This window comes from Coenobita brevimanus, chromosome 58 (genome assembly GCF_032717465.1).
Source record: "Coenobita brevimanus isolate Jiangsu-jjx chromosome 58, ASM3271746v2, whole genome shotgun sequence".
Lineage (NCBI taxonomy): Eukaryota > Metazoa > Arthropoda > Malacostraca > Decapoda > Coenobitidae > Coenobita > Coenobita brevimanus.
Window position 1 is genome coordinate 25,998,581 of NC_137011.1, and position 22,208 is coordinate 26,020,788.

Consider the following 22,208-nt stretch of genomic DNA (forward strand, 5'->3'; position numbering starts at 1 on the left):
TGAAGATTGGAGAAGTGAAGAGTTTTCAGTGGTGAGCAGAGATTCTTCAGTCCAGCTGTGTCAGCAAAACTTGTACATAGAGGTTCTAGAGGTTACTGTCAGGCAGCCAGGAGTGTTGTATGAACTGCATAAGAGACTGGCATATTCAGCAGGTAAATCCTTTGAACTCATCTGCTGCCTTTGTTGATTGCAGGAATTCTTGTGGTCGCATCATCCTTTGTTCATACTTCACGTCCCATCTGCTGCTAGCATGCAGGTCGAAATATGATTTTGGGCCGAGTTTTACTGTGCCAGGTGGCCAAGGCAGAAGAGGCTTTATAGGGAAATAATCAGGATTTTTCTTGATATTTTATTCCTTCTGTTACATCTTGATATTCTGCTCAGTCCCAATTTACCCATAGCACAGATATATTGAAATATGATACTGTACCTCGGTCACCTCTTAGCTTGGCCGCTGAGTCCATGGTGTTTGTTATGATAATGACAAGATGGTGGCTCGTTCGCACAAGACAAATCAAAACAGAACCGGATTTGTTTACTAATTACAAAAACGATTGAAGAAGTTACACTTATTGCACAGTATTAAACTACAAATGAAGATACCGTTCTTCTTATTAATATACATGCACAGTATACATATAATGGCATGCAGATAATGAATATATATATATATATATATATATATATATATATATATATATATATATATATATATATATATATATATATATATATATACCATATTCATTATCTGCATGCCATTATATGTATACTGTGCATGTATATTAATAATAAGAACGGTATCTTCATTTGTAGTTTAATACTGTGCAAAAAGTGTAACTATATATATATATATATATATATATATATATATATATATATATATATCTATATAGATAGATAGATAGATAGATAGATGGATAGATAGATATATAATGTGGTAGGTGGGGACGCTCACCATCCACTCACTCGATGTAGTGCTGCTCTCGGGTGTCTGCCCTTTCCTCTCCTCCATCCTTCTTTCTTTCCATCCTCTTCTATCTTTCTTTCCTTCATTCTTTCCTTGTCCTTCTGCCTACGGGTGACTTTACACTCTCTCTCGTCTTTCATTCCTTCATTCTTTCCTCTTCCTTCTGCCTGTGGGTGACTCTACACTTAGTGACAAGCCAAATGGTTTCCTGTACACCAGAAAACCATCTACTACGCTGGGTGGTAACCATATAACCAAATTTTGGCACCTGGTGATTTAGTGGGTAACAAGTGCTAGCGAGCCCTTCGGGCCCCTCACGCTTGCTCCTGCGGAGGGCTCTCGCGTTTATGTGCTGTTCTAGTGTAACGATGTCACTTGGATTTTTTGCAGCTAACCAATTGATCGTGTTATTTACAGCTTCGGTAATGGAACCCAGTTTATTTTAGTTCTACCACTGGGCAATAAAATTCTACGGAGATCCTATGCCGGGCTCCGGGAGCAGCGTTTTTTTGGTCAAAATGTGATCACTCATTAAATATAGTAAAAGTTTTTCAATCGTGATGGGACTAACTTTTTTTTACATCAGCGATTTTCTTGCGATTTCTGTGCCAATTTTGGTGCGATTTGAATGTGTAGTTTTGGCTGGCCAAAATACACACACACACACACACACACACACACACACACACACACGGCTACTGCTATAGTATATTAGATTACTGCACTCCAGTCGGATTGAGCCGGTGGAGGTTTATATCCAAGGAATGGTTGGCATTGATTGCTCATATAATGCCACTCAGGGATGAGTGAGGCTGGCCAGTCTCATCTTAAATGTCGAGACCAACTGCCTAGCCCTGGATTCCTACGCTCCTCATGGGGCAATGTAGGACTGGATGATGGATATATATATATATATATATATATATATATATATATATATATATATATATATAGAGAGATAGATAGATAGATAGATAGACAGATAGATATATGTGTGTGTGTGTGTGTGTGTGTGTGTGTGTGTGTGTGTGTTATTGGCATTGCGTGAAATTAAGGTATTATAAGAACGGCGGGGTATTCAGTAGAATATCTAGCTTTTTTTTGGGGGGAGGGGGCAAGTGTGAAATAAGCTTATTCCATTCTGATCTCATATACTTTACCTAGGGATTTTAATACAATTCCTAGGTATTCTACAGAATGGTTACCATTTTTCTTTGGCTAAGTGTAATCTAATAAACAACGGGTGGTTAGGCCGGAATAACGTAGGTTAAGTTTAAGTTGGAGTAGTCTATAGGTCTGGTTAAGTTAGGTGAGGCTAGGTTAAGTTAATATAGAAGAACACTAAGTTATGTCAAGCATTCATCTATACTGACCAACCTTACCTAATCTTACTAACCTAGCCAACTCTAACCTCAGCCTAAATTAACCTAACGTAAATGAAATGACTGATTTCATAGTTTGCTATTTGGTGTAGTTGGGTCGTTTCACACTTTACCTAAAACAAACTCAGTAATTTGCAAAATACATGGAAAATGTGTACAAAAGATTTTCTTTTATACCTTGTATTGTATTATTTGGCATTCTATACAATGAAGGGTTCCCACTTTGCCGGTAACACACACACACACACACACACACACACATATATATATATATATATATATATATATATATATATATATATATATATATATATACACACACACACACACACAGTACTCCCTCGATTATCCGACGTAAGAGAGCCTAAAGCATGTCCAGGTAGTGGCTTCATCCGGACAGAGGACTTCTTTGCTGGCCTCCATTCGTACATAACCTAACTTTGAAAGCCGTGTGAAAGACCACTACAGTACATCATACAATACTTGTTCCTGTTGTTTAACATTATCTTGTCAAGTAGACCTAAAAATGAGGTGGGAGCACAAAACATAATGGTAAAATAGAATTAAATCATGGTACAGTATGGTAAGCTACAATAAAATCAATGTCAACACTCACAATTCGAACATCCCACATCAATCTTATCCAGGATCTCCCATTTCTAAAGAGTTAGCACTTCCCTCTTCCTTTTCCCTGGTAAACCGGCCATTATCACACACCATAGGAAGAAGCATGCAAGGAATAGCAAGGCCTGAAGCAGGTTGAGAACAACCACAAAAACCACCAAGTGTGCCACTGTTGCAACTGTTTACATCGCCACGTGGAAACCAAGAACGAGAGATGGGGGAGTGGTCTCTGGTGGACGCTGGGTAAACTAACCAGCTAGATACGGCAGCGCCACCAAGCTATTCCTGCCCGTCCGGGTGGAAATTTTTCACGTGACCATAATTTCCAAATGGACGCAAGCATTTTGTCTGGATAGTGGGAAAAAATGTAGGAATAATGGTTTGGAATAGCCAGATCACAGCATTCAGGTAATGGAGTGTCCTGGTAGTGGATGTCCTTATCATAGAGATTAGTGTATATATATATATATATATATATATATATATATATATATATATATATATATATATATATATATATATATATACACACACACGGTGTTCCGAAAATTCATTCATTCATTCATTTTCAGACGCCATGTATCCCAAACGGGGTGGCCAAGGGCTTAGAGTTAATTGTTTTACAGGGAGGGGCACTAATCCTCCACCAACCCCACTTGACACGTAGGGATTCCAACAGCATCTGGTGTTCCCAGGCGGTCACCCATCCAAGTACTAACCAGACCCAACGTTGCTTAACCCGCCCCGTCCCATCGACTTATGGGTATGTTGCAATGATTTGCATTTGCCAGTCCCGGCGACGTACCAGTACGTCGTGCAATTGCAAGGTCCCTAATTTGCACAATTTTCAATTTTCGCGCGTGATTTTTCGTATCTATACACGGGACACCTTCCTCTATTCCTCTACAAGATGCCAAGATGGACAATGCCTTACACCGCATAACCTCCCTCCTCCCCCCCTCACGCCATTGTCTTGGCAAAGGACCTGTTACCAGTGACCTGGCTAGTAAAGATATTCAGGGCCAGAGTGATTCCCCAATCGATGAGAATGTGGAGGACAATGTTTACATAGCATTAGAAGAAGAAACAGACAGAAATAATGATCAGGTAATGTGGCAAAAAAAGGTCAGGTATGGTGATTAGTTAGTGAGTGAAACAATGCTTATAATGCCTTTATTACTGCTTGAAAACCAATATACTCTCATACTACATATACATTCGTACCAAGTCAATAAATAAATACCGTTTATGAGCGGATAAAATAGTTACCCTCCCACAGAACTCGTTTTCTTTGGTGCCAGCATGTTAGAAACCCAGTCAGGTAAGGAGGAACTCCTACCTGGATTGGGTATTCAAAACCTCAGGTGAGCGATTTCTCTATGAATTTTCGATGTTTCTCACCAAAAGCGGAGGTTTTAGCCAAAAAAAATTTTTTCCAAAATACCTCGGGACTGGGGGATGTCGGAGGTGCGGAAAACCTCGGGACGTGACGGGTTAACTTCGCTGATCAGACGGGAAGCGGTGTACTCAACATGGCAAAATGATTTAACCAATTTTGATTGTTATTAAGAAAGAGATGGGCAGAGTATTTTGAAAGATTGTTAAATGCAGAGGAGGAAAGAGAGGCTGAGATTATGGCGGATGAAAGGGTGCAAGGAATAAATGTGTTGGGAGAGTTGAATGATTCTTTGATCACGGAGGAAGTGCAGAAGGCAGTAAAGGAGATGGAAACAGGGAAAGCTGCAGGTATGGATGGGTGTGATGTGGAATGCCTGAAGGGTGGTGGAGTGACTATTGTTGACTGGTTAGTAATATTGTTGAATATGTGCTTTGTGAAAAGTATGATGCCAATTGACTGGGCAAGTGCTTGCGTGGTCCAGTTGTATAAAGGCAAGGGTGATAAGTATGAATGAACTAGCTTTAGGGGTATAAGTCTGTTGAGTGTTGTAGGTAAGGTGTATGGTAGAATGTTATTGAAGAGAGTTAGAGAGGGCACAGATTAGGAGAGGGAGGCGATGCGTGGATCACGTGTTTGCTGTGAGACAAGTGTGTGAAAAGTATTTAGCGAAAGGCAAGGATGTATTTTGGGCATTCATGGATTTAGAGAAAGCGTATGATAGAATTAATAGGGATGGTTTATGGACTGTTTTAAGATTGTATGGACTTGATGGTAGGTTACTAGAAGGCGTGAAAGGTTTTTGTGTAAATAGTAGAGCGTGTGTAAGAGTGGGAAATACTGAGTGGTTGGTTTCCTGTGAGAGTGGGGCTGCAGCAGGGATGTATGATGTCGCCTTGGTTGTTTAACCCACCGCGTCCCAGCAGATTTTTCACCAATGACTCCCCCAATCCCTGCAGATTTTCAAAAAGTTTTTTTTGGCTAAAACCTCCGCTTTTTATGAGAAACAAAGAAAATTCAGCAAGAAAGTGCTCAGTTGAGTTTAGAAATATGGTAGAAGTAAGAGTACCTTTACCATATTACTGTGTTCTCTCAGGCCAGGCTTGAGAGAAAACGTTTTCTATGGGTGGGGTAGCTGTTTCAAATCATTCATAACTGGTTAGATAGTTATTTATTTGGTACGAATTTATATGTAGTACAAGAGTATATTGGTTTTCAGACAATAATATAGGTGATATAAGCATTGTTCACACATAAAAAACATCAACATATAGCACCTTCTTTTACGATGTTACCACCTCATCATTTCTACTTGTCTCTTCCTCTAGCTTTTTCCTTCCTTTGTCCTTCATCTCAGGAGTCACTTTTGCCTTGAATTTCATCATTGGAAAGACAGTGGTGCGACATGTCTTTACTGGCCAGGTCACTACTAACAGGAGAGTTGCCGAAAAAATGGCTTGCAGGGGAGGGGCAGGGAGGTCAAGTGGGGCCAGGCATTATCCCCACTTTGCATTGGGTAGAGGAAGGACTCCCACATATGCCTACCAAAAATCACCCGTGAAACTTGAAAAATTTGCAAATGACAGACCAAGCAATTGCGAAACATATGGATACGTCGTTGGGTGTCACTGTGACAAAACGTGGTGACGTATCCATATGTCGTCGGGACGCCTCGGGTTAATATTTATATGGATGGTGTTGTAAGGGAGGTGAAACCATGAGTCTTAGGTGGAGGTCTGAGTCTGGTGAATGTTGATGGTACAGAGTGGAATCGGAAGCAGCTATTGTTTGCAGATGATACTGTACTGGTGGCTGATTCAGAGGAGAGATTGAGACAGTTCGTAGAGGAGTTTCGAACGGTGTGTGAAAGGAGGAAATTGAAAGTAAATGAGAATAGGAGTAAAGTGATGAAGCGCATGAGGTCGGTAGATGGGGGGAGGATAAATATAGTTTTGAATGGTGAGTTGCTTGAGGAGGTAGAGTGTTTTAAGTATTTAGGGTCACATGTTGCTGTGGATGGAAGAGTAGATGCAGAAATGAAGTTTTGAATGAATGAAGTAGGAAAGGTGCTGGGAGGATTGAGAAAGTGTTTAGATGTCGTTCGTTTAGAATGGATATAAAGAGAAGGCTGTATGAGGGTGTTATGGTACCAACTGTATTATGTGGGACTGAAACATGGAATATGGGTGTAGCAGAGAGGAAAAGTTTTGAATGTAATGGAGATGAGGTGTCTGAGGAGTATGTGTGGAGTGACACATATGGATCGAGTGAGAAATGATGAGGTGCGAAAGAGAACTGGAGTTGTTTGGGAGATGGCTGATTGAGCTGAGCAGAGGGTGTGATGGTTTAGGCATTTGGAGAGAATGGATAATGAGCAATTGGTGAAAAAGATAACTAGATTTGATATGAGAGATGTAAAGCTGAGAGGAAGACCACGAATAGGATGGATAGACAGTGTGAAGAGAGCGTTGGATGCGAGAGGGATGTCTGTTGAGCAAGGAAGAGTGGCTGTGCGTGACAAATAAATGGAGAGAAATTGTGAATGAATAAATGATGACGCAGCCCTGAGGGGATATTCTCCTGCATTTGGCCTGATCAACTGATCAAGTCGGGTGTGGGTAAGGGGATGGGTCTATTATGCTGTGGCAGGGGTAAACCAATTCTGCTGTCGGACCCTGCTGCGGATGTCGCTGATTGCACTGCGCAGTTGACTCTCGTGCGGTGTGATGCGGTGAGGATCTATCCCTTCTCCCCTTTGGGGCTAAAATGCTAATGAATGTGTTTTGAGTGGATGAGTAAATTGGGAGTGTGTTGTCCTGTCTTGGCTATCTCCCTTTCTTTGGGGGAAGCATCCTAGGTATATAGATAGATTATTTCGGCAACCAGACAAGATATAGTGGTACTGTTTGTGTTATGTGATGAAGAAACTATTAAATTTTTGTCTGTTTTCAGGTTTGATGGCTTAGTTAGAGTGAAATGGCAACTCCACAGGAAAAAGCAACATGTGTTGAATGGCTGATCGGGACCAGATCCTGCACACAAGTCTAGCGCAACTTTTGCACAAGATATGGGAGGACACCACCAGGATGGAACAGCATCCGACAGTGGTACAAGACTTTTAAAGTGACTGGAAGGGTTTTGAAACAGAAGAGCACAGACCGACCAGGCACAATTGCAGATATCGTTGAAGAAGTTCGTGAATCGATTCAACGAAGCCCAAGAAAATCAATTAGATGGGCATCTAGAGAACTTAGATGATCAACAACAGCTGCACACAGGATTTTGCATAAAAGACTGAAGCTTTGTGCTTATAAATTGCAGATGCTGCAAGAACTCAAACCTGATGATAGACCTAAACATAGAGCCTATGCTGTGGAAATGCTAAGTTGCATTGAGGATGATGAAGATTTTCAGAGAAAGGTAATGTTTACTGACGAAGCCTCCTTTCATGTATCAGGGAAAGTCAACCAGCACAATGTGAGAATCTGGGGCTCCGAAAACCCCCACGGAATCATTGAACATGAACGTGACAGGCCAAAAGTTAATGTGTGGTGTGGTCTACTCCATGATCGACTTGTGGGACCATTTTTCTTTGCAGAGAAAACAGTGACTTCAACAAATTATCTTGATATGTTGGAAGGATTCGTATTCCCTTAGACTGAAGACATGCCTGATGTCATTTTCCAACAAGATGGTGCTCCTCCTCACTGGGCCAAAGTCGTTAGGGACACCCTCTATAAGATGTTTCCGAGTCGCTGGATTGGCTGTGATGGACCAATTGCCTGGCCTCCAAGATCGCCCAATATAACTCCCCTTGGTTTTTGTCTCTGGGGGTTTGTCAAAGATGTGGTGTACAGTACCAAGGTGGCAAACTTGAAAGAACTTCGTGCTTGAATCACAGCTACATGTGCAATGGTGGTCGCTAATATGTTGAGCAGAATATGGCAAGAAACTGAGTACCTACTAGATGTCCTGTGTGCAACAAATGGTGCATATATATATATATATATATATATATATATATATATATATATATATATATCATCAGCCATTACAAGTCCACTGCTGAACAAAGGCCTCCCCCAACCTTCTCCACGAATTCCTTGACTGAGCCAATCTTTGCCACGTTTTCCCTGCAAATTTCTCTATCTCATCTCTCCACCTCCTGTCTGGCCTTTTTCTGCTACGCTTACCATCTTTTGGTGTCCAGTCAGTCAACCTCTTGCTCCATCGATTATCCCTTGTTCTTGCTACATGGCCTGCCCACCTCCATTTCTGTTCTTTTATAACTTCTATAATATCTTTGATTTTAGTCTGCTGTCTCACCCAATTTGATCTTTTCCTGTCTCTCAAAGATATTCCCAACATTGACCTTTCCATTGCTCTCTGAGAACGAATTAATTTATTTTCCATCGATTTTGTCAGTTTCCAAGTCTCACAATCATACGTCATAGCTGGAATTACACATTCGTTATATACTTTTCGCTTCATACAAACTGGCAAGCTACTTTTCATAATGTCTCTATGTTTACCGAAAGCTTTCCATCCAATTGTAATGCGTCTTTTTACTTCGCTATCATTATCTTTCGTTAATTTTAGTATTTGTCCCAAGTAATTGTACTCCTCAACTTCTTCAAGAATTTGCCCACTTATTCTTTTAATGCTCTTTGGTGTTTGAGGATTAAACATTACTTTAGTTTTACTCCGGTTCATCTTTAGCCCTACTTTGAGACTTTTTCTGTGCAGGTCATTTAACATTTCTTGCAAAGTATCTGCTTTTTCTGAGATTAGGACAATGTCATCTGCAAAACTTTAATGGTTTAGCTTTTCTCCATCTATGTTTACTCCTTTGTTTTCCCAGTCTAGCTTTCTGAAAATACATTCTAGGCATGCTGTAATAACTTTGGTGAAACTGTATCTTCCTGACGCACGCCCTTCTCAGTCTTAATTTTCTCTGAGTCCTTATGTAATTTAACTGTAGCAGTTCCCTCTTTATATATGTTTTCGAGCAGTTTTACAATGTTCTCTTTCACTCCTTGTTCTCGCAATGAATTTATAATTGCTGTGTGCTCCACTGAGTCGAAAACCTTTTCGTAATCAGCAAAACCTAAGCACACTGGTTTATTATATTCTGTAGTTTTCTCAATTAGCTGATTCATTGTGTGTAGATGATTAGTAGTCGAGTACCCGCTTCGGAATCCTGCCTGTTCACGAGGTTGGTTTTCCTCCAAATATGTAGCTATTCTGTTTGTAAGAACTTTAGTGAAAAGTTTTCTAAATGGCTAATAGCAAGCTAATGGTTCTATAGTTACTAAGGTCTTTTGAGTCGCCTTTTTTATAAAGTAGAATAACAATTGCATTACACCATGTTTGGGGAATTTTCTTCTGTTTTATACATTGGGTAAATAAGTGAGTAAGCCTATTTTGTACTTCTGCTCCTGCATTCAACAGTAAATCTGCTACTACTCCATCTTCTCCTGGAGCCTTCACTCTTTTCATATTTTTTAGAGAAATATTTACTTCGTCTGGTGTTACCTCAAGTATTTCACTTGTGTCAACAGAAAAGTTAGCTATTGGTACTACTGTCTTTGATGCATACAGTTCTTTATAAAATTCTTCAACTCTCTTCAGCATCATATCTCTGCATTTAATGGCTTCACCGTTTTTGTCTTTTAGTGATGTAATTTGTTGCTTTCCAAGTGCCATTTTATTTCGGACCTGTTTCAGATTTTTCCCTTTTTTGATGGTCTCTTTGATTTGATCCATGTTTCTCTTTCTTTTTTCTTCTCTTTGTCTTTTGTTGATAAGCTTGTTTAATTCCGCTCGTTCTATTTCATATTTCTTTGTTTTTACTTTCATTACCTTTCTTTTTTTCATAAGGTCAAGTGTCTTCTCTGAATACTTCCCGGCTTTGGATGTATTAGGTTTTCCTACTACCTCCGCTGATTCTTTTAGGACTTTTGTTAGTTTGTCATTCAGCTCATCAATGTCACATTCAGCATTACTGAGAGACTGAAATCTGTTCCTTATTTGCAACTGAAAAGCTGCTTTGTTTTTGCTGACTTTTATTGGGCATATCTTTTTGTCTTTAATTATCTTCTTTCTTTCACTTTTGAAATTGAATCTTGCAGTGCAACCCACCATTCTATGGTCACTTCCAATATTTACTTTCTTGATAACTGTGACATTTGTGATTGTGTTATTCTTATTTGCTATAATGAAGTCGATTTCAGTCTTTGTTTCTCCATTTGGGCTTCTCCAGGTCCACTTTCTCCCTGTTCTTTTGTGAAAGAATGTGTTCATTATTCTCATGTTAAACATTTCTGCGAAGTTTACCAACATTTCTCCTCTTTCGTTCCTTTCTCCCACTCCAAATTTTCCCATACATGCTTCACCATTTTTTGATTATCCAACTTTTGCAATGAAGTCTCCCATGAGTATAGTATAGGTGGTCTTTTCTTCTTCCATGATCTGGGAGCTGTCATCATAGAATGTTTCAATTTCTTCATCTGAGCTCTGAGAAGTTGGTGCATATACTTGTATCACTTTCTGTGTACACACACACACACACACACACACACACACACACACACACACACACACACACACACACACACACACATATATATATATATATATATATATATATATATATATATATATATATATATATATATATATATATATGTGTGTGTGTGTGTGTGTGTGTGTGTGTGTGTGGATGAAAGGATGGGAAGATGTGTAAAGGATGCAAGAGTGTATTGAGGTTGGGGGAGTGGACTTTCTGACCACTACTTGGTGGTGGCCAGAATTAGAATGCAAGTAAGATGGAGGAATAGAATAAGGGAAAGAAGAGAGGAAGGAGTAGTTGCAAGGAGAGTGGAAAGTTACAAGAGGATGAGAAAAAGGCAGAGTATAAGAGAGAAGTGGAGGAACGATTGGGCAAATATGAATTGGAGCAGATGGGAGACATGGAAGGTGTGTGTAAGATATTTACAGAAGAAATATGTGCAGCATGAGATGTGGTGTGTGGAAGGAAGAGAAGACGGAGGGGGGGTGCAAGGAACAGCGTGGTGGACTGAAGAGGTGAAACAGGTTGTGGCACAAAAGAAGAAAGCATACAATGAATGGATGAGAAATAGGGGCGTGGAAGAAGTTGAGAGGTGGAAGAGAGAGTTATATGTAGAAAGAAAGAGAGAGGTGAAAAGATTAGTAAGAGAGAGTAAGAAGAGAGTGGATGAGGAATTTGGAAGGAATTTGAGTGTAAAGTGGAGGGACTGTAAGAAAATGTTCTGGAGAGAGGTGAAAGGAGTAAGACAGGGTGGAAGTGAAGTTAGCAGGGGAGTGAAAGATAAAAATGGTAGATTACTAGCGGAGAAGGGAGAAAAAGTGAGCAGATGGAGAGAACACTTTAAGGAATTGTTGAATGTAGAGGATGGAAGTAATGCGAGTATAAGTGGCTGGGGAATGGCTGGGAGAAGGAGGGAGGTGAGAAGACAGGAAGAAATCAGTAGGATAGAAGTTGTGGAAGCAATGAAAAAAGTTAAATCGGGGAAAGCCCCAGGAATTGATGGAGTGTGTGGTGAAATACTGAAGCATGGGGGAGAGATAGTAGTAGAATGGATGTGGAAGATGTGCAGATTGGCCTGGGAGGAAGGTAGAGTCCCGGAGGATTGGAAGTCAGGTATAATTATTCCCTTGTACAAAGGAAAAGGGCAAAAAGAAGTGTGTGGTAATTATAGGGGCATTTGTCTTTTTAGTATAATAGGAAAAGTGTATGGTTGGATACTTATAGACAGAGTTAGAGAAAGAACAGAGAAATTAGCTGGAGAAGAACAGGGAGGCTTTAGGAAGGGAAGAGGTTGTGTAGATCAGATATTCATTCTTATATCTTTAGTGGAAAAGTTTCTAGAGAAGGGAAAGAAATTGTATGCGGCTTTCATGGATTTGGAGAAAGCATATGACAGGGTGGATAGACAATGATTGTTGAAAGTGTTAAGAATATATGGAGTAGATGGGAAGTTGTTGAATGCTGTGAAGAGTATGTACGATGGTGCGAAGGCTGCAGTGCGTGTGGATGGTTAACTAAGTGAATTTTTCTCTTTGAAAGTTGGTTTGAAACAGGGGTGTGTCATGTCTCCATGGTTGTTCAATCTGTACATGGATGGTGTAATAAAAGAGGTACAAGGTAGGGTAGTGGATGTTGGAGTGGCCCTGGTGAGAGAGGATATATATATATATATATATATATATATATATATATATATATATATATATATATATATATATATATATATATATATATATATATATATATATATGTATATATATATATATGTATATATATATATATATATATATATATATATATATATATATATATATATATATATATATATATATATATATCATTTTATTTTGATACGTTTTTTAAGGCTCCAACATGCTTGTATGCATCGCCCATGGTCACCTAATGGCAGCTTTCCATGCTGATGAATGTCTGGCTGCTTCCATGTTAAGTCCCCCATCGCTTAGGTCACACTCAATGACCTCGTCCCAAGTCTTTTTTTGGTCTACCTCTCACAACTCCACACCCAACATTAACACTTCTGACTTTCTGCACACATTTATCATCCCCCATCCTCTCCACATGCCCAAACCATCTCAATCTACCTCTCCTCATCACAACACCAATACACTACAGTCCCATCCTACCCCTCAACTCTTCCATCATAAACCTAGCGCCCTCTGACCTCACACTCAGGGACGCACTGCACATGCACCTAATCGTTGTCATTTCCGTACTATTAAGCCTGTGAATATCCTCTTCCTTTACTGCCCAGGTCTCACTGCCATACAGTATTACAGTCATAGCACATGTTGAATACGAAGATCCCCTTGCACGGAGGGAGAACCCTCTCAGTGTCAGGAGAGGCAACATCTCCCTGAACTTCGTCCAACTACCCCTCAAGATAGCCACAGAGCTAGCTCCAGTCCCACCTCCAGCACATAGCTTGTCTCCCAAATAACAAAACTCTTCAACACACTCAAGAGACTCACCAGCAAGTTCAATCCTTTCATGCCTGACAATCTCCACCTCCTCTCCCCGACACACGGCACACATTAAATCAGCATTATCTCGCAGTCTACCTTTAATACCACTACAACTCTTACGCACCCACTTATCAAAGACACTGCACAAGATGGAATTACTTCCCACTTCACACACACACACACACACACACACACACACACACACACACACACACACACACACACACACACACATATATATATGTGTGTGTGTGTGACGAGGTTGAGAGCAGTGGAGCAAAACGGGAAGAAATGGCTAGAATGGTTACAAACAAGCGGTTCAATTGAAGTAAGAAATGAATATATTATATACGAGGTAAAGTTGTGAAGAGGAAAAATAAGTAGGTAAATGATGATCTCGGAAGAAAAATGAATGCAAATTGTTCTGAAAATAGGATGTTATTCTGGAAAGAGGTGTAGAAATAAAGAAGTGACAGTGGAAAGAAATGTGAAAGTGTGAAGGATATAAGTGGTAGGTTGTCAACCCATGGGGATGAAGTAAGGACCAGATGGAAAGAATATTTTGAAAACCTGATGACTAGGAATAGAGACAGCAGAACGGTAGTAAACATGGTTGATTGTGGGGGAGCAGATAGAGAACGCAGTGTTAGGAAACGTGACACTCGCACAGGTGAAGAACGCTGTGAAGCGTGTGAATAATGAGAAAGCAGCTCGGGTTGAAGTGTATACTGAGACGATTCAGTGTAGTGGAAAGAGCGAAATGAAATGCTTGTTGGAGATATGTAAGAAGGCATGGATGAGTGAAACAGTGTCAGCAGAGTGGAAAAAGGCTGTTACTGTACCCCTGTACAAAAATAAAGGTGAGTAAAGTGAGTGTAACATTTATTGTGGCATAAGTTTATTGAATGTTGTACGGAAGGTATACGGAAGAAGTATTTTTATAGAAAGTATGATAGATAACAAAAGTCCTATTGAGCGATGAACAGGGTGGCTTTAGGAGGAACAAAGGATGTCTGGATCAAATACTTGCAGTGAGACAGATGGTGGAGAAGGCTTGTGAGAAGAAATATAAGGTGTTTATGGCGTTTATAGATCTAGAAAAAGCATCTGAGAATGCAGACAGAGAAGGGTTGTGGAAGGTTCTGCGCATATACGGTGTAGATATTAAGCAGGTAGGTGCCGTCAAGAGTTTTTATGATGGTAGTGAGGCATGAGTAAGGGTAAATGGGCATCTCAGCGAATGGTTTACGATTAATGTGGGGGTACGACCAGTTTGTGTAATATCCCAATGGTTGTTCAATATATGCATGGATGAGGTAATGTAAGATGTTCAAACACGAGTAATGGAGAGAGGGATGGCGTTGGTAATGAATGGTGATGGACGGAATATCTAAAATTTATTCTTTGCTGATGATGCAGTGCTACTTGCAAATACCGGACAAGAACTTGGTAGACTAGTTTTGCTGATGTCTGTGAGTGTCGTGCCTTGAGAGAAACTGTAGGAAGAGAAAAATGATGGTTACTGAGAAAGAAGGTGAATGCCAGTGTGATGTTACAGTGAATGGAGAGAGACTGGAACTGTGGAGAGATTTCAAATACCTGGGTACAACGACAGAAAAGGGAGGAAAATTTGCAAAAGAAGTGGAAAGTTGAGTGACACAAGGACGGAAAGTAGTTGGTGCTATGAAGACCTTGATTAGAAACAGAGGCTTGAGTGTTGCAGCTGTGCAAGGCTTACATGAAGGAGTGTTAGTGCCAACTTTAACATAAGAATGTGAGACTATGGTGTAACATGAAAACGAAAAGTTAAGAGTGAGAGTAGTGGAGATGAGACTGTACATAGAGTACAGAGAGGGAATAGGATATGAAAAAATGTGATTCGTGAAGAATGAGGAGTTCGGAAGTCTGCGAACACCAGAACATCAGAGAGTAAGGTCATGTGGAGAGAATGGATAACAATATAGTGGAGAAAAAAGTATATCTGAGCGAATTTATAGGAGGGAGGAGGCGAGGTAGGCCAAGAAGGTAAAGAGATATGGAGGATGAGTTTTTTTTTTTTTTTATGCGAGGAAGAAGGAACCAAAGGCCATGAGCCCACAATAATAGTTCCCTCCAAGAGAAAAACAAAATACAATAGAGAGCCAAATTCAAGATCCGATCATTTCGAGATGCCTGGACCCACTGCATTTGAAAGACTGGAGATCATAGGCAGAAGGAAATACAGACAGAGGGAGACAGTTCCAGAGTTGACCTGTTGCATAAATGAAAGACTTAGAGTGACGGTTAACTCTTGCATTTGAGAGTTGGACAGAAAAGGGATGAGAGTTTGTTGCTAGACGGGTGCTACTTGCCCGTCGTAGAGGTGGAGCAATGCATGCAGACATTTCATAGGAGCAGTGACCATTAAAGTAGCGATAGAAAAGAGATAAAGATGCAATAGTGTGGCAAAGAGACAGAGGTTGAAGGGAGTCAGTAAAAGGACGAGAGTTAATGAGACGAAAAGCCTTTGACTCCATCCTATTGAGAAGAGCTGTATGTGGGGAGCCTCCCCTCACATGAGAGTTGTACTCCACACAGGGACAGATAGAACACCTGTATAGAATCAACAATTGTGCAGGGGTAAAGAAAGAACGGAGTCGGCTTAGCACACCTAATCTCTTGGAAGCAGATTTTACAAGAGATGTAATATGATCTTTCCAAGATAAGTCCCGAGTAAATGAAACCCCAAGCATGTCCAAGGATGATGCAGGATTAATCTGAATATTATTAAACATCATTGGGTATATATCTGTGAAAGATTTTGTCGGGTTGATAGGTGTAAGAACTGAGTCTTAGATGCATTAAAAACAACCAGATTATTTTTACCCCAGTCAGAGATACGAGCCAGGTCAGACATTAGGTGTGCCATAGCCTCATCCTTTGCATGTTGAAGTAACTGCTGAGATGGGCGTTGTGGGAACCGAATGGAAGGGTGAAGGGTGGAGTCATCAGCGTATGAGTGGATAGGGTTAGATGTACAGCTTACAAGGTCATTGATGAATAAAAGGAAGAGAGTTGGTGATAGGACAGAGCCCTGAGGAACACCACTGTTGATAGATCTAGGAGAAGAACGATGGCCATCTACAACAGCTGCTATAAAACGACCAGAAAGGAAGCTAGCGATGAAGGCACAGATAGAAGGATAGAAACCGTAAGAGGACAGTTTGGAAAATAAAGATTTAAGCCAGACTCGATCAAAAGCATTTGAGATGTCAAGTGCAATGGCAAAGCTATCGCCAAAGTCCCGAAAGGATGATGACCAGGAGTCTGAAAGGTAGGTGAGAAGATCGCCAGTGGAGCGCCCCTGATGGAACCCGTACTGACGATCAGAAAGAAGGTTGTGATAGGAAAGATGCCTTAAAATTTTTCTATTAAGAATTGACTCGAAAACTTTTGAAATACAGGACGTTTAAAGCAATTGGACGATAGTTGGAGGGTTGGGAGTGGTCACCCTTCTTTGGGACTGGCTGAATGAGAGCAAACTTCCAGCAAGAAGGAAAGGTACAAGTTGACAGATAAAGGCGAAAGAGTTTCCCTAAGCAGGGTGTAAGCACAGAAGCACAGTTCTTGAGAACAACAGGAGGGACCCCATCAGGCCCATATGCCTTGTTAGTATTGAGGCCAGTGATGGCAGAAAATACATCAGTTGAAGAAATTTTAATGTCAGCCATGAGGAAATCAGAGGGAGGAAGTGATGGAGGAACAGCACCGGAATCGTATAAGGTGGAATTGGAGGAGAAAGTCTATGTGAAGAGATCTGCTTTATCAGTTGAAGAAATAGCTACAGAACCATCAGAGTAGAAAAGAGGAGGGAAGGATGATGAGGTAAAGTTGTTAGAAAGATTTTTGGCAAGGTGCCAGAAGGAGCAGGAAGATTTCGAGTTGGAGAGTTGAGAGCATTTTATATGGATGAAATTATTTTTAGCAGAGCGAAGAACAGACTTGGCACGATTTCGGGCAGAAATATAAAGATGTGATTCAGGGGTGGGTTGGCTCCGGTACCTTTTGTAGGCCCTCTCCTTGTTGTGGACAGCATTAGAACAAGCATGATTAAACCAAGGCTTTCTTGCGTTAGTCAAAGGATATGAGAAAGGAATGTATGCTTCCATACCCGAAAGAATAACCTCCGTAATACGCAAGGCACACTCGGATGGCTTCCGGCCATCGAAACAATAATCATTCCAGGGAAAATCAAAGAAGTACTGTCTGAGGGCCTCCCAATCCGTGGCTCCAAAATGCCACAGATGACGTTTCCTTGGAGGGTCCACAGGCTGTACCAGAGTGATCGGACATGTTAAGGTGATAAGGTTGTGATCGAAGGAGCCCAATGGAGAGAAAAGATTAACAGTGTAAGCAGAAGGATTAGTTGTAAGGAAGAGGTCAAGTATGTTGGAGCTCTTTCCAAGGCGGTCTGGGATACGGGTAGGGTGCTGTACAAGCTGCACTAGGTCATTAAGGATAGAAAAGATGTAGGCTTGTTCACCAGGTGGATCAGTGAAAGGAGAGGAGAGCCAAAGGTGATGGTGAACACTGAGATCTAGAATGGAGATTTCAGAGAAAGGAGAAATGGATAGAATGTGTTCCATCGTAGAAGTAAGATAGTCGAAGAATTTTTGATAGTCAGTAGAATTAGGGGATAAGTATACAGCACAGACATATTTAGTCAGAGAATGACAGGAAAGCCGATGCCAGAGTGTAGAGAATTCAGAAGAATCGAGTTCAGGAACACAAGAGCAAGATAAGGTGTTGCATATATATACACAACAGCCACCTTTGGCTTTGAAATGAGTATAGAGAAAGTAGGAGGATACAGAAAAGGGTTTGCTGTCAGTTGCCTCAGACAGCTGGTCTCAGAAAGAGAAGGTGAGGTTTAGAGGAGGAGAGGTGGTGCTCAACAGAGCGAAAGTTAGAGGGAAGGCCGCGAATGTTGCAGAAATGAAGAAGACAGTCAGACAGTGGTTCCAGTCACCTTGAGTCATCACCGGGAGAGGGGCGGAAGGTGAGGGCATTTATGGTCCCCCCACCCCTGGGGACTCCGAGGCTAGGTGATGAGATGCCATAAATTTTTGAATTTTGGAAAAGGAAGTGTAGTGTGTACTGTGCATGTAGTTTGGGGTAGATAGTTTGAGAAATTTGTATTGGAGAACATGCTGGCCTACTCTCTGTGTAACTGAGACACTGAAAAAGTTCAGCAAAGGGGGATGGTCAGGAACTAGTCATGATGGCTGATGAAACGGGAGCTCCAGCACTCCCTGTCATTAGCTTTCCATCCACCTCGGGAGTACTGTCCTGTTCGACTGGTGCTACAGTCTACTCTTCCTTGTGAGGAAGAGTTATGAAAGACAGTGAGACTAGGGCACACATAAGAGTTCGAGCTGGCTGGATGAATCTTGTGAGAAGGCGCACATGATCAGGGACTTGGCACCTCTTTTTAACGTGACAGCGTTCAGGTTGACTCCAACAGATAGGTTTATGTGAAGCTACAGAATGTGGTGAAAGTTTGGGGGGTATCAGATAGAGCCAGGATTCCGTGAGCTTGAATGATGCGTGAATGCAAGCGTGGGCCATTGAATTGGACATTGCAACTCCTCACCCTGTCCTAGGGTGTGAAAGGAGGTCCGGATGATGATGATGATGATGATATATATATATATATATATATATATATATATATATATATATATATATATATATGTATATATACTCTTTCGCCTTTCTCTATCAACTTGTACCTTTCCTTCCAGCTGGAAGTTTCCTCTCATTCAGCCAGTCCCAAAGACCATTCCAAACCCTCTAAGTATCGCCCAATCGCTTTAACATCCTGTACGTCAAAAGTTTTCGAGTCAACTCTTAACAGACAAATATGAAGGCATCTTTCCTATCACAATCTTCTTTCTGATCGTTAGTAGTGGTTCCGTCAGGGAGACTCCACTGGCGATCTTCTCACGTACCTTTCAGACTCCTGGTCATCCTCCTTTCGGGACTTTGGCAAAACTTTGCCATTGCACTTGATATCTAAAAGTTTTTCAGTCGAGTCTGGCATAAATCTTTAATTTCCAAACTGCCTTCTTATGGTTTCTATCCTTCTATCTGTGCCATCATCTATCGCTTCCTTTCTTGTCGTTCTATAGTCGCTGTTGTATATGGCCATCATTCTTCTCCTAGATCTATCAACAGTGTTGTTCCTCAGGACTCTGTCCTATTACCAACTCTCATCCTTTTATTCGTCAATGATCTTCTAAACTGTACATCTAACCCTATCCACTCATACGCTGATGATTCCACCCTTCACCTTTCCATTCGGTTCCCGCAACGTCCATCTCAGCAGTTACTTCAACAAACAAGGGATGAGGCTACGGCACACCTAATGTCTAACTTGGTTCATATCTCTGACTGGGGTTAAAATAATCTTGTTGTTTTTATTGCATCGAAGACTGAGTTCTTACACCAATCAACCCAACAATATCTTCCACAGGAGTCCCCACTAATTTTTAATAATATTCAGCTCAATCTTGCATCATCCTTGAACATGCCTGAGTTTTCATTCACTCGGTACTTATCTTGGAATGATCATATTACATCTCTTGTAAAATCTGCTTCCAAGAGATTAGGTGTGCTAAGCCGACTCTGTATCTTCTTTACCGCTGCACAGTTGTTGACTTTATACACAGGTTTTATTTGCCCCTGTGTGGAGTACAACTCTCATGTGTCAGTAGGTTTCCCACATAAAGCACTTCTCAATACGGTGGAGTCAAAGGCTTTTTGTCTCATTAATTCTTCTCCTCTTACTGGCTCCCTTCAACCTCTGTCTTTTCGGCCCACTGTTCCTTCTTTATCTCATTTCTATCGCTATTTCACTTGTCACTGCTCCTATGAACTGTCTGGTTGCGTCCCTCCACATATACAATGGGCGCGTAGCACCTGTCTAGCAACAAATACTCATCCCTTTTCTGTCCAGCTCTCTAATGCAAGAGTTAACAGTTACACCCAGTCCTTCATTTATGCAGCAGGCCAACTCTGTAATTGTCACCCTCTGTCTGTATTTCCTACTTCCTATGATCTCCAGTCTTTCAAATGCAGTGTGTCCAGGCATCTCGAAATGAATGGATCTCGAATTTGGTTCTCTCTTGTATTTTGTTTTTCTCTTGGAGGGAACGGTATTGTTGGCTCGTGGCCTTTGGTTCCTTCTTCCTAGCATAAAAAAAAAAGTGGTTCAGTCAAGGAAATCGTGGAATAGGACGGGGGAGGCCTTTGTTCAGCAGTGGACTTGTAATGACCTACAAACTTTTCTATCCTATTTCTCCACCTCCTGTATGGCCTCTTTCTGCTAGTTTACAGTCTCTTGAAAACCAGTCAGTCATACTCTTGGTCCATCGGTTATATTCTTGGAGACCAGTTAGTTACAGTCTTCATCCATTGGTTATATCATATTCTTGCTACATGACCTGCACACTTCCATTTCTGGTCATTTATGACTTAGCCTATATGACCTATTTTACTTTAGTCTTGTCTCTTACCCAAGTTGATCTTTTTCTGTCTCTTAAATATATTCCCAACACTGACCTTTTCGTTGCTCTTTTAGGAAGATTAGTTGATTTTCCACCGATTTTGTCGGTTCCCGGTCTCACAACCGTATGTCATAGGTGGGACTATATCTTCGTTATACACTTTTCGTGTCGTACATATTGGCTAGCTACTTTTCGTGATGTTTCAGTGTTTGCTGAACGCTTTCTGTCCAATTGTAATGCGCCTTTTTATTTCGCTATCATGGTCTTTCGTTAGTTTTGGATTTTTAGTATATGCCCCACATAATTATATATCTCGACTTCGCACATTCTGATGACGCTCTTCGGTGTATTGGATTAAACATTAGTTTTGCACCGTTGCATCTTTAACCCTACGTTGAAACTTTCTCAGTTTACGTCAGTTAACATTTCTTGCAATGTCTCTCTTGTTCCAGAGATATGGACAATATCTCTACAAATTTTGAAATGGTTTAAGTTTTCTCTGTGTTTAATCCATTGTTTTTCCCAGTCTAGCTTTCTGATAATACTTTCAGGGCATGCTGTAAATAATATTGTTCCAACTGTATCTCCCTGAAGCACGCTCTTCTCCGTTTAAGTTTTTCCCGATTCCTTCAATAATTTAACTGTAGCTGTTCCCTCTCTATATACATTCTCGAGGAGTTTTACAATGTTCTTATGTACTCCATGTTCCTGCAGTGAATTTGTAATTGTCACATGCTCCACTGTCAAGAACCTTATCACAAGAGAAGAAACCTAATAACAGTGGTTTGTTATACTCTTTCGTTTTCTCAGCTGGCTGATTCATTGTGTATAGATGATCAATAGTCCAACATCTGCTTGGGAATCCTGACTGCTCACAAAGTTGGTTTTATTCCAGATTTGTTGTTTTGTTCTATTAGTAAGGACTTTTGTGATGAGTCTGTAAACAACTGGTAATAAGCTAATCAGCCATTAGTTATCAAGGCCATTTGAGTTGCTTTTCTTTTTATAACTAATATAACTATCGTGTTATAGTATGTTTTGGGAATTTTCTTCTTGTTTCTACACTGAGAAAATAACTTGGCAAAACTGGTTTGTACATCTACTCCTGCACAATAAATATGATACTATTCAGTTTTCTCCTGGGGCCTTCCTCTTTGTATACTGTTACGTACACGTCCCACACTGCCACAGGCTCCAACAGCAGTAGTTCAGTATAGGAAGGACGTCACCCAGTG